This window comes from Vulpes vulpes, chromosome 10 (assembly GCF_048418805.1).
Source record: "Vulpes vulpes isolate BD-2025 chromosome 10, VulVul3, whole genome shotgun sequence".
Lineage (NCBI taxonomy): Eukaryota > Metazoa > Chordata > Mammalia > Carnivora > Canidae > Vulpes > Vulpes vulpes.
Window position 1 is genome coordinate 55,825,558 of NC_132789.1, and position 14,277 is coordinate 55,839,834.

Genomic DNA, 14,277 nt, shown 5'->3' on the forward strand with positions numbered 1-14,277 from the left:
CAGTTAAGAATTCTCTGAGTAACCCTTGGATTCCAAACATTCCTCTATCAGTTTCACCCACCTGGAGGAGGAGTTCAAAAGTCAAGGTGAACCTGTGGTCCCCCCCTGCAGCAAGAAGAGGGTTTGATGAGGCTGGAAAGGACCTCAGAACGTCTGAATTAAAAAGCCAATATTCTAAATACATCTTTATTTTTTTTCTTATTAGAGAAGTAACACATATTCAATACAGAAATGTTAGGAAATCTGGAAAAATCACAAATCTTAAAGAAAAACAAAAAAATGAAGACAAGTCAGCTGTAATCTCACCAACCAAAGATAAACACTCTTTATATTCACAAATTTCCAACCAGTATTTTTTTATTATATTTAAAATACAATGTGTGATGGGATACATAGTATTTTAGTTTCTGCTCCTCCTCCCCAACTCCCCTGCCATAACAAAATAAGGAGAATGTCTTTCTGTTCCCATAAGCTTTCTCCCGGGGTGTATTTTATACTGGCAGCATAGTTTTCCATCCTAGATTTCCATCATTTACTTATCCTTTCTCTTATTGTTGAGTGTTTCAGTTATTCTCTCCACTCAGGACAACAGCCTGACAGCTGATAATCATGTCTGAAATTTTTCCTCAGCAGTGGTGGCCTTTCCCTTCGAGCTGTTATAGGGCCTGTAATTACCAGGGTGGGGACCTGTTCTCCTTGAAGCTCTTGTTCTGTTCCAATTTAGACTGCTATTCTTAGACAAAATTCAACGGAGTAACTCTGAATATCTAATTGGCTTTATTAACCAATGCATGAATCAGAAAGCATCCCATCTAGCAAGTAGAAGGGAGCTTCTAGGAATCATACAAAATGGGAGGTTTTCAGAGCACCTGGGTGGCTCAGCGGTTGACTGTCTGCCTTCGGCTCAGGTCGGGATCCCAAGGTCCTGGGATGAGTCTCTCATTGGGCTCCCCGCAGGGAGACACACTGCCTGGGTCTCTGCCTCTCTCTGTGTGTCTCTCATGAATAGATAAATAAAAATCTTTAAAAAATAATAAAAACATGGAAGGTTTTCATAGGAAAAGAGGGTAGGACAAAAAGTTATTAGCAAAAGGAAAGAAAGGATTGTATCAGGCCAGGACATCTTGGGGTGGGGGTGGTAGCTGCAGAGTTTTTACTGCACGAGCCCTGATCAAAAAATTTCAGACTATTAAAAGGTCAAATTCATGGAATAGATTGAAACTAATTAAATCTTCCTTTGCTGTTGTGGGGGACAAATGACTCCATTTGGGGCTTCTTTCTTTTTTAACAGCATTAACAACGTACCTCACTGCTGGCAAAACAGAAATGCAAGCTCTTTTTCTTAAAGATTTATTTATTCCAATGAGAGAGTGCAAGGGAGGGGCAGAGGGAGAGAGAAAAACCCAGACTCCTCTGAGCACAGAGCCAGACTCGAGCTCACAACCCTGACATCAGAACTGAGCAGGAACCAAGAGTGGAACGCTTAACGCCTGGGCCACCCAGGCACCCCAATGCATGCTCTTCTAACCCAAGACCCTCTTTAATCAACATATATTTTTAATTTTTTAATTTTTCTTAAAGATTTTGTTTATTTATTCATGAGACACACACACACACACACACACACACACACACACACACAGAGACAGAGAGGCAGAGACACAGGCAGAGGGAAAAGCAGGCTCCATGCAGGGAGCCCAACGTGGAACTCGATCCTGGGACTGTAGGATCACGCCCTGAGCTGAAGGCAGGCACTAAATCACTGAGCCACCCAGGGATCCCCTCCACATATAGAAGGAGATCTGGGCCTAGATGGCAGTAGATATTTTACGGATAAAAACTTGAAATTTATGATGTGCTGGCTTGACTTCATCTACATGCAGTTTCATTCTTCTAAAATTTTTCTCAAAGTGAGCATAAAACAAAATGGATAAATAAAATCTATAAATAAAATAGAAAAATAAAATTCTGTTCCAGAATTTTATAAAAATTGTCATTATTTTTCACTTTCTGCCAGATTTCACAGATGACACCCAGCTTGACTCAGGAAGTGGTGTCCTCTGGTACAGAGATGTTGTTACAGGTTTGGTCAGAAGGGAAAACTCTGTGTTCTATTTCTCCTGTTGGGGAGGCTTGCTCTAAGCCATACACATCCCATCACCCAGGTTTCCTTTCGGTTAATGACAAGGAGCCACTGGTGGAAACTCCGTTCTCTAGAAGGCATTGGCCAGCCCAGGTTGTAGTTCTCAGTTGATGGTGTTAAATAAAATAAAAGAGAAGGAGGAGGAGAAGGAAAAGGAACAAAAGGCCAAAATGTCATAATTTGCCCCTCACAACAGCAAAGAAAGACTTAATTAATTTGAATTTACCCCAGGAATAGGACCTCTTAACAGTCAATCTGAAATTTCAGCACTAGTGCAGTAATCGGCCTGATGAAACCCCCTGATCTGCAAAGGACTTCCTGACCTGAAACAACCCTTTTTTTCTTTTTTTTCTTTTTTGCTAATAACTTCTTGTTCCACCCTCTTTCCTATGAAAACCTTCCATTTCCTATGATTCCTGAGCTCCCCTCTATTTGCTAGATGGGATGGTTTCTAATTCATGCACTGAGTAATAAGGCCAGTTATGATGCAGGTTGGCCAGGTTTGAGGACCCAGAAGGGGTCCCACAGGACCAGCCCAGAGGGTCCTTGGCTTGGCATTGGATAGAAATCAAACAAGAGCAGAGAACTGGGAGTAGTTTATTGAAGACATAGAGAGAATACAGACACAGAAAGAGGGTCTGGGATACGGAGAAAGGAAAGGAGAGAAAGTCTCGTCTTTGCTTGGGGTCTGGGCTCTTTATTGATAATTGTGGTCTGGTGCATGTGTCCTCTCCGGCAGCCAGGAACTGGTCAGAACAAGGACAGGAACCAGGAGTGCATCATAAATCACTTATTCCCTGGAGCCAGGGGGTCTTAGGATGGAGATGTCCAGGGCCAGTGGTCTGGAATACACACATGTGGCTTCGCCCGGTTATTCTCGTCTGTTGCTCCCCAGGTGCTCTCCACTGTGCTGGAAGCCTCCAAAGAAATTATTAACTCCTTGTTCCCGACAAGGAGGATATACACTTAGGCATGTGTAAGATAGGAGTGTAGGTCCTTGCAAGAATAGAAACAGGAAAGGGAGAAAAAAAAAACAGCTTTCTTTTTTTTTTAATGGGGTCCTTGCAGTTTCCCTATCTTAATTAGATCTTCTCATTTACTTAGGTGAATTTTTTTTTCTTCAACAATGGAAAGTGAGTAACAAGAAGAGACTGCTGGGGTGCCGAGTGGCTCAGGTGGTTGAGCATCTGTCTTCAGTTTGGGTCATGATCCCAAGGTCCTGGGATAGAGCCCCACATCTGGCTCCCTGCCAAGCACGGAGCCTGCTTCTCCCTCACGCTCTGCTTGTGTTCTCAATCTCTGTCAAATGAATGAGCAAAATCTGTAAAAAAAAAAAAAAAAGAAAGAAAGAAAGAAAGAAAGAGAAGAGTGCTTATAGCTCTAAGATACATAGAAATGAATCAGAAGGATGTCAGTCAATGAATACTGGGCATATATTGTACATTGTATGATTTGTTTAAGTATTTTTTATTTTTATTTTTTTTTTTATTTTTTTTTTTGTTTAAGTATTTTTTAAAGATGTCTCATCCCCCATTGCAGTGAGCTTGTTTTAACAAAGGGTTTTCACCTCACCATGTCAAATTATGATATTATATTGTTCTTAAGAAATCTCATAAATAGGGCGATGTAGGAAAACCTTAGGGTTCGAAGCTGATGGCCAAGAAAGAATTATTGAGACATCTCTGCTTCAAAAAGGTGGTTTTATTAAAGCACAGGGACAGGACCTGTGGGCAGGTAGAGTTGCACTGGGGTCATGAGGAGGGCCCATTATATACTTTCAAATTGGGAGGGGTTAGGGATGGTGTAAGTCTCTAAGGAAATTTTGGAAGCAAGGTTTCCAGGACCCTGAGGGAGCCAGCTATTGTTGGGAAAAGGTCATTTATTACTGTCTAGTAAAACCTGAGTCATGAGACCCATCAAATGCATATTGGGGGGTCATGTGCTTGGGGGATGATCGCCAGCATGTATCTTGGGCAGGGGGGAGCGGATAGAGATAAAGGAAGCTTCCAAAGGAATATTTATGTTAAAGTAGACCTACAGGATCCTGGGGGTTGAGCTAAGATTGCCTTTTGCCCTGAGCAAAGTGTCAAACAGAGAGGCAGCTGAGTCCCTAGAGGAATGTCACTCTGCCTGTTTCAAGGACTTGTCAATGGGCTGTAAGTAGTACAGAAATTTAATAACTTTTCTTCTGCTTTTGTTTCCCACATCAATCCCCCCTGAAAATTTGTAGCTTTTTTTTTTTTTTTTTCAGATTTTATTTATTCAAGATAGAGCACAAGCAGGGAGAGTGGCATGAAGAAACAGGCCCCCACTAAGCAGGGAGCCCGATGACCCTGGGATCATGACCTGAGCCAAAGGCAGATGCATACGTGACTGAGCCACCCAGGTGCCCCTCCCCTGAACAAGTGTGACCCTTAAATCTTTAAGGTTGCTGAGGTTAGAAAGTCTCATTTTCTGTAATTTCTTCCTGCCGAATAGGGGTGTAGAGATGTCCCTACCTATGGGTCGACACTGGTCCATCGGGTCTCCTAGAGATATAGGAGTTAGGAAAGGCAAAGGCAGTAGACGCCAAGGAAGACCACATGCGTGGATCTTCCCGAGCGGGAAGGATTATCTGTGGGCTCGAAGTTACAGCAGTGAAGGAGCCTCGGCACCAGGTGGAGAGCCATGGAAGAAAACAGCAAACACGGTTAGAATAATACAAAGAAAAAGAAGCTCAAATAAGAGTCCTTTGATAGTTGACAAAAATTTTCAGTCCAGGAGTTTAACCAATCATTAAAGGAAAGAGATTTGACTGATTTGAGTATTCATTATCAGAAACCCAGAAAGATTTTGTTGGTAATCTGGAATGTATACCCTGATTTCTGTTTTTTTATGATAGCACAACTTCCACCTTGTGCAGCAGTTAATACATCTAATCCCACTCTATTTTGTGAAACTGCTTTACACATTTGTGTTACTTCAGTATTCACTAGAAAAATGCCATTTTGAGTGTCATTTAGGGCTTTGATCATGTTTGTTTTTGTTTTTGTTTTTGTTTTTAAGATTTAATTTGGGATGACTGGGTGACTCAGTGGTTGAGCAACTGCCTTCGGCTCAGGGCGTGACCCCCGGGGTCTTGGGATCAAGCCACATCAGGCTCCCTGCACGGAGCCTGCTTCTCCCTCTGCCTGTGTCTCTGCCTCCCTCTCTGTGTCTCTCATGAATGAATAAATAACGTCTTTTTAAAAAGGAGGGATCTTATAAATCTGGTTGACTAGAATAAACAAAATCAATAACCTCTGAACAGTTGTGCTCTATAGAGGTACGATGGTCAGGTCCAGGCATAAGGATAGCTGAGTTTAAAATCTGACAGGTTTTAAGTATTATTTGAGGTATATCCATAAGTATAGACTGGTATTAAATAAGCTGGCTTTCCTTCATCCATTGCTGGCCTTTGATCGCTAAGATACTCTGGACCTGATGTGAAGTCATTACAGTCATTACTGTTCCAGAGTGAGCTTTGAGGCTCCTGTTACCAGGAGAGCTGTTGCATGCTTGGCTAAAACATTTGTTTGCAATTATACATCAACAGAGGTGGCTTCTAGGATAAATATGCCTAAGGGGTAAAATCATCAAGAAGCCCTCTTTGAGGTCCAGTCTTAACAATCATTGGCAAGTGGGAGAAGACTTGTTTCAGGAGAAAAGAGCATCCCCAAGTGCATCATCCAATCTAATCATAAAGTGTGGTCATCCATTATCTCCACAAACCCATAGTTAACCCCATGGAGCAAGGTTATGGCCTGGCTTTTAAGGAGCGATTTTGTCATCCCAGCCTTACGGAATTGATCGAAGCTAAAGTTATACAATTGTTGTGGCATCTATTCCATTTTTCAGCTATTCAAATAATCATATGCCCATGGGGTCTTGCTATTATCTACATAGACTAACAAGCATGAAGATTGTCTATACATGAGCTACTGTGGCAATTTCTCCAAAATTCTCCTAAAGCTGTCTAGCTTAGGCAAACAACATCCAAAGACAATCAGAACTAGGATTTAACATCTGCAAAGGTGTGTTATTGAAACATAATTTTTCTCTCTAAACTTACCTTTATTCCCAGAGATAGCCAAATCAAGGCTAATTTGTTTGTAAAACAAATCTGATTTTAACAAATCGGCCTAATTATTTACATAAGCTCAGCAAGAATAGCAATTGACCATATAGATTCTTTTAAAATCTGCTTTGCCGGAATTTTTATAAGGAATCTCTAAGCTGAACTCTTAGCCTCAAGGCCAGAAACCAAGCCAAATACTTGCCATCAGATGTTGCCTACCAGACCTCTAAGTTTGGGTGAATTCCTCTTCATGAGGTCCCCAATATATATCCTGAAGTTCCTGCACCTGCCAGAAAGTGACATTCTTTGCTCACCTGGTAAGGCTGCTAGGAACTCTGTAAGCAAGGTGTCAAGCCAACATTTCCAATGGGATTTATGGCTCCAGGTTTCATAAAGTCAACCTTAGTTCCTTAAAGCTGTTTTGTCATATCTGAGTCTATGTATGTCTCTCTCAAATATGACGTTCCAGTCAAAACCTTGGTAAAATAGCCAATATTTCCAATGGTGTTCTGTTGCAAGACAGATTCTTAATTGAACAAAGGCAAATGACTATGATTGCCATGGAAGAAAGAATACTTACTGAGACCTTTTGAATTTCAGAGAGTTCAGGTAGAGAGAGGAGTCAAATGCTTTAATTTGTTCACAAATGGATAATTTACCACATTTTTGTAAGTCATAGGTATCCTAAGAGAAAGTTTCCTTAATCTGGAAGAGCAAACATTAGAGAATCATCGATGTTTCAAACAAGAGTCACAAAACTACAGTCATTTTTTTAAATTCATTTATTCCCATGTGAATAATTCTTGTTCAGTTTGAATGTAGTCTCTTAATTAGTTCTGGAAATTCTTACCCATTTCAGTTTTAGGAATTTAAAAATATTTGTCCTAAGTCCTTTTTACGAATCTCCTTGAAGATGAAACTCATTTTGCAAGGGAATAGGAACCATTATAAATGAAAAGAACTCAGAAATGGAGGACACTGGTAATGATCCAATTTGAAAGTTCATTATGATGCAATTGACAAGGAAATTCAGCTACTTCTGTGACACGTAACACTTCAATAATCAGAATATCTGGTGGTGCAATGACCTTATACCAGAATGTAATGTGCCAAATAGACAAGCCTAATTTGTCAACAAAACTTCGTTTATGATTTAATCTTGAGGAAGTTTGTTCAAACCTTAGAAAAGGTTGACATGACTAAATAGGATTAGGGATCATCAAAGACCTGATAAAGGTAAAACCTAGAAAATCATTTTTCTGGGCAAGCAAAGAAAAAACAACTGTTTACATTTTTTAATCAAGAGCAGACCAACAATTCAAGAAAACTCTCTCTTAACAGAAGGAAAGCAGATTTTCAATCTTTTTAAAATTCATTCATTTCAGTCTTAGTCCATCCTGACCAAACACAAAACTCCTTTCCAAAGTTTTCCCATTTTCTACAACTTTCCTATGCATTCAGATTTTGTCCCCAGCCATTTCTCTCCAAACAACCGGTCTCATTTAGGATAAAATCACCTTCTTTCACCTTCAACAAAAATGTATTTCCATTCCCATTATCTTTCTTACATACCTCCTACCTTTCTGCATACAGAGTTGCTTCCCTTATTTCCATCAATCTTAATTACATTTAGCAGAATTTTGCACTTAGAAACTTTAGTCTCCAGTGAAGACTAAGTAGTAACCAGTTGTGAACTGTTACACCAGAACTCTTTAGATGGCAAATTTATGAATCAGTTAAGCACAAAGCATGTTTACCAACAGACCCAAATATCCTTAATTTCTCAAGAAGTCGAAAAATATATATACACACCATGGAATATTACTCAGCCATCAGAAAGGACGAATACCCACCATTTGCTTCGACGTGGATGGACCTGGAGGTTATGATGCTGAGTGAAATAAGTCAATCGGAGAAGGACAATCATCATATGGTCTCACTCACATGTGGAATATAAGAAATAGTGAAAGGATTACAAGGGAAAAGAGGGGAACTGAGTGGGGAAAAATTAGAGAGGAAGACAAACCATGAGTGACTCATAACTCTGGGAAACAAACACAGGGTTGTGGAAGGGGAAGAGGGTGGTGGGATGGAGTGACTGAGAGACAGGCACTAAGGAAGGCACTTGACGGGATGAGCACTGGGTGTTATACTATATGTTGGCAAATTGAATTTAAATAAAAAATTTTTTAAAAGAAAAAAAAAGAAGTCAAAAACAAAAACCTATGTCCAGTAATCAATATGTTAGCACTTTCTGCTATTTGGAAAAGACCTAGATGTCCAATGACTTTAACCCCATTTATCATCCAAGCAAAACTTTAAAGTTTCATGTTACCAAAGACTTTGAAAGCTATCTTAACAATTACCCATGAAAACTTAGAGACAGAGCAGATTCACCATCATTTTAAATCATTTTTTGCTGACAAATTGCAACAGAGATAACACAAGCTTACTTGACCTTTACCAAACCTAGATAGAATAAAAGTTTCATATTTAATGCTGATAACTTTAAAGATGTCTATCTTAATTAAACCGCCAAACTTAACTTAGTTAAAAATTTTTTTTTATTTATTTATGATAGTGAAAGAGAGAGGCAGAGACACAGGCAGAGGGAGAAGCAGGCTCCACGCACCGGGAGCCCGATGTAGGACTCGATCCCCTGTCTCCAGGATCGCGCCCCGGGCCAAAGGCAGGCGCCAAACCGCTGCGCCACCCAGGGATCCCTTAACTTAGTTTAAATACCAAATATGTCCCATCTGGATCCTCCCTATTGTCAATTTTTTAAAGATTTTATTTATTTATTTATTTATTTATTTATTTATTTATTCATGAGAGACACAGAGAGAGAGGCAGAGACACAGGCAGAGGGAGAAGCAGGCTCCCTGCAGGGAGCCCGACATGGGGCTCGATCCTGGGACTCCAGGATCACACCCTGGACCAAAGGAAGATGCTCAACCGCTGAGCCACCCAGGGATCCCCTTCCTATTGTCACTTTTTACCAGAGACCCTAGTGGGGAAATCTGGAGTGGGTGGTGTTAGATCCAGGGGGTGCTCTTCTTGGGTTTATCTGGAGGAAGCCTATCTAGATAATTATCATCCAATGTGTCAGGGGGTGCTTTACTAGCCAGACACATTCGGGCAAACACATTCTTCCCTGTTTTCTGCAGAAGAGGTCTGATGGATCCTCCTGAGGCCACACAATGTGACAGGAGATCAGTCCTTTCCTAAGTCTTGCAGTCTGAATGGTTTCCAGTGGGTTAAAAGGCACCCCCAGGGAGAGCCCTTAGGAACTGAAGAAAAGAGAAGTCGAGAAGGTCCATTACCTAGAAAATCTCCCCCCACCCTCACCCCCACCCCCCGCCACTCCTGGGGTAGCATCCCACCCGTAGGATATGTCAGAGGTTCCTGGTGTCAAAGCAACTGGAGGCGTCCCTCAAACAAAAATTGCTATGACTACGGCTGATGATAAAGGCCCCTGTGGGAGGGATGTTAGCGTCACACACACCCTCCTCTTCGCATCCTAGGCTACAGTTGGGTGCCTTGAAGCACCCTGTTTTTAGCCCATGGAGAACACTAGAAGAGTTTTACAAGGGGAAATTACCCAATTCTGTAGCTTAAGTAGTTAGTAGAGGACACTGACAAAAAACGGTAAAGATAAAAATCCATCATGATCTAAGCAACATTCCAACACACGTAGTCCTTACAGCCAACTTCCCTAGGAAACAGTCCCCCATTCGGTTTTAATTCCATTGGGTACTGATTTTGGCCCGCTCCCAGTGGAAGTTCTGCTGTCAGAAGCAGCTAGGCCAGGATGCTAAGGGGAATCACATTAGGCCAATGAGGAGGAAACATCACACAGGGTCTTAAGATTGGCAGCTATCCTGGTGACTTGGGTGGCTATCCCGTGCCCCAAACAGACAACTTTGTATTCGGACAGGAATAAAGAGAGGGCATCGAGTTTCTGGGTCTTATTACCAATCCAGCTAGGCACTAACTTCCAGCCAAAAAACAGGCTTCCTCCTCCCTGTAGAATAGCCACAGGCTAGAGGATTACAGCCTGAGCAATCAACAGGAAAGTATCCTAATAAGACTACTCCTTGGGGCCCCTGGGTGGCTCAGTTGGTTAAACATCTGCCTTCTGCTTGGGTCATGATACCAGGGTCCTGGAACAGAGCCCTGCTTTGGGCTTCCTGCTCCACAGGGAAACTTTTCCCCCTCCTTCTCCCTGCCACTCCCTCTGCTTGGGCTCTCTTTCTGTCAAATAAATAAAATCTTTAAAAAACAAACAAACAAAGATTACATTCCTTGAAAAGCCCCTGAAATGAGAGTAAAGGAAGAGGAGAGAAAGTACTCACCAAGTCTGCACTGGGGTTCAGAGTCCAGGTGAAAGGACTCAAAGCTCCATGTTGGGCACCATATGGTATAGGAAAGACAGTAGAGCTCAAAGGCGACAGCCAAGAAAGAATTTTTGAGACATCTTTGGTACCTTGCGTGGTCCATCACCTTGTACCCTAAAGCTCGGCTAATTGTTGTCCCAGTGTTGTGTGGTTTTGCAGGAAGAGCTGACAGGCCTGCCTGTCCCTGTTCTCCAATTTAGTTTCTCATACGCATCTCTTGACAAATTCGGCAGGAAATTTCTATACAATAAAATACATGTCCAAAATGAGAAAAAAAAAAAAAACGGTACAGTTCAGCAAGCCCCCCCTCCCCCTTGTTAAGGCAGGGTCAGGGCACTTGAGGAGTTGCACTGGGGTCATGAGGAGGGGCCCATTGTATATTTTCAAGTTTGGAGGGGTTAAGGATGGTGTAAGTCTCTAAGGAATTTTGGAAGCAAGGTTTCCAGGACCCTGAGGGGGCCAGCTATTGTTGGGAAAAGGTCATTTATTACTGTCTAGTAAAACCTGAGTCATGAGACCCGTCAGATGTATATTGGGGGGTCCTATACTTAGGGGATGATTGCCAACATGTATCTTGGGGGTGGGCGGGTAGAGATAAAGGAAGCTTCCAAAGGAATATCTATATGTTAAAGTAGACCTACAGGATCCTGAGGGTTGAGCTAAGATTGCCTTTTGCCCTGAGCAAAGTATTAACAGTGGGGCAGCTGAGTCGCTAGAGGAATGTCACTCTGCCTGTTTCAAGGACTTGTCAATGGGCTGGGCTGTAAGTAGTGAGGAAATTCAACAATTTTATTCTCACTCAACTTGGCCAATCTAATGAGTCTCTGTCACTCTAAGAATTTTCCTGGCCTCATCCTCTCTTGGACAACCATCATCCTGAGACCAGGGTCATGTTAATTGCATTCCAGCAACAGTCCAGCTGGTGGAAATGCACAATGTCTACCTGCTGAATATGTACCTTGGTCCCCAAACTTATTAACAGGACCTACTAACCTGAAATTCCTATTTTGGAATTTATTAATATCTTTATATTATATCACCATTTCTACATTGTATCAAGTATAGTTTACAAAGCTTAGTCAAATGTCGGGAACCTAAACATCTGACATTTGAATGAGTTTGGTAATTTGGCTAACAATGACATTTTCCCCTTAATTGCATGGGGAAAAAAAGGGTAATGCATCTCACTTGGCTCCCAGAGAATCGATCTAAAATATACTGAGATTCCAAAAATGAACATTAAATACAAGACACAGAATCAATCTTCAAAGACAAAAGAAACATTCTTTGGCAAAAGGTGGGAACCTAATTATAGAAATAGAGAACATAGAGTCCCATCATAAGCAGAAATAACACAAAACCTTTGCCTTCTGAAAAATGTCTAAAACACAACAAAAGGAAAGGCATTTAGAAGTTCCTAAGTAGGAAAAGAGGACCACACGAGAGGAATACAGATAATGTAGCCCATGGAATTCCATTGAAAAAATAAAAACTACCTGATGGCCACCAAGAAACAAAGGATATTTGATTCTATGTATATATATACTCTATGTGAAGACAACAGAGGGACATTTTTAGATCTTTAGTACTTATTTGACATTTCTGAGTGCCTTTGATGTGTCAAGCACTATGCTAAATGCCATATGTATAGTAGGGAATAAGTAGACATGTGCCTGCATTTTAAAAATCCTTTCCCCACATACCTTGCTTGCAATAATTATAGAGCATATGTCAAAAATTGAGCTTTAATCTATGAAGAAAGGGTTGAAAGAGGATGTTGTCTATTTATCACAAGTAATAACCAGTAACGTCAGTATCCATGTGCCTTACAAATGAGGACTGGATAGTTCCCCAACTAGCTCCTGGGGGTTTGTTTGAACAAAGAAGAGAAAATCTTTCTATCTCAGTAAGAGCCTGTCATAACCAGGAACGTTACACATTTGGCACCAAGACCATGGCTTGGAACCTCCTGTGTACCTTGCATCAGTGGATCAAGTGAGGACAAATCATTTATCAAATATGGGAAAGATAAAAGGTAAACATCAGAGATGAAAAGGCAGTGAAGATGATCACCAGATGGCTCTTCTAGCTCAATAAGTAAAACCAAAGTCACAGAGGGCTATAACCAAGAATTAGCTAAACTATGACAATCTATTTACTTGCAGTTCAGAACAGCTCTGCTAATTTCTGCTGAAGATACTTCAGTAATATCACTTCACCTCTGCAAGAAAGTAGAGGACTAAGGAGAAGAGTTGACTGGTGTTTACTTCAGACCAAAAGAAAAGACACGGCCCACTCCAGCTCCAAGAAAGAGGTGGAGGGGGAGAGAGAGGGGAAGGCAAGAGGGGAGGGGAGAGAAAGGAGGGAAGAAAGGGGGGGAGACTGGCTTCCTAAAGGCACAGCGATAGTAACAGCTCAGAGGCAACATTCTGAAAGGATGGGTACCCCTCTTCAGGATATCGTGTATTTATTAAACCAGAGACCTCCAGGTTATACTGTGTCCTCAATAGAAGGAATTCACGGTTTCAGCAACCAGAAAGCAGAAGCAGGAGTCGCTCCACTTAACAACATGCCCACTGACCCACTGGGAAATTTTGCACGTTCATGTCTGTAACTCTGAGCTCTGCAGGGCCAAAGGTCCAGGTACCCAAAGTGGATGCACTCCCGCCAAGGGACACATTGAAGTTCTCATTCAACTACATACGACAGCTGCTGCCAGGACACTTTGGATTTCTTGGGTCCAGGGACCAGCAGATAAGAAGTGGCATCGCGAGGAGTGCCTGGCTGGCTCGGCCAGTAGAGCATGAGATCTCAGGGCTGCAAGTTTGAGCTCCATGTTGGATGTAGAGATCATTTAAAAATAAAATCTTAAAAAAAAAGAAAGAGGAGTTACCAGACTGTCAGGGTGAAACAGTCCTGCTTAGCAGGAAGAAGGAGATAGGGCTGCTTTTACACAGTGGGGATAGACAGGAATGCATGTAGAACCCAAGTGATCTATTTGGGTGCTTCCTAGAATTCCCAAGCTCCATCGTGACTGCGAGTATGGATGTTTACCAATCTCAGCCAGAGAGAGATAGGACTATGAAGGGTTTGGACCCCACAGGAATGAATGTTTGGGTCATAATACCAGGTCAGCCACTAAGACCTGAGAACATGATAGAGGGGGGTGAGGGGAAATTAGAATGGATATTAAAGGAGAGAGTGGATGGGGGCCGTAGCAGCCCTGAGATCAACTGCAGTGACAGTACCTATAATTTGCCCCACTAACCTCCTTCTTCTACGTTTCTCTTCAGGAACAGAGGCCTGTATGAGGTTTAAAGGAATTGTCCCTTGAACCCATGTGGAGAACCAGATCTTGGCTCTAGGCTCTAGGCAGCTATGAAAATACTCCTTAGATCTCCTGCTATGGCGATCATAATCGACATTGGGCCTATGGTTCCTAGTTAACTTGCTCATTTGCATTCAAACGCCAACAATCTCCAGTAGAGCACATGGTTAAAAGTAAAGATCAGCAGTGCCTGCGTGGCTCAGTGATTGAGCATCTGCCTTGGGCCCAGGTCCTGATCCCGAGATCCCGGAATCGAGTCCCGCATCAGGTTCCCCGCAGGGAGCCTGCTTCTCCCTCTGCCTGTGTCTCTGCC

General features: G+C 42.0%; 1 long non-coding RNA gene across 1 annotated transcript; it reads right to left on the minus strand.

Moving 5' to 3' along the window:
* Nucleotides 1-2,725: 2,725 nt before the first annotated feature.
* On the minus strand, nucleotides 2,726-8,558 carry LOC140594209 (uncharacterized). The gene is made up of 2 exons (XR_011994865.1): nucleotides 4,642-8,558; nucleotides 2,726-3,464 (listed from the first exon to the last, which is right to left on the minus strand). It is a non-coding gene; the product is annotated as an uncharacterized lncRNA (long non-coding RNA).
* Nucleotides 8,559-14,277: the final 5,719 nt, after the last annotated feature.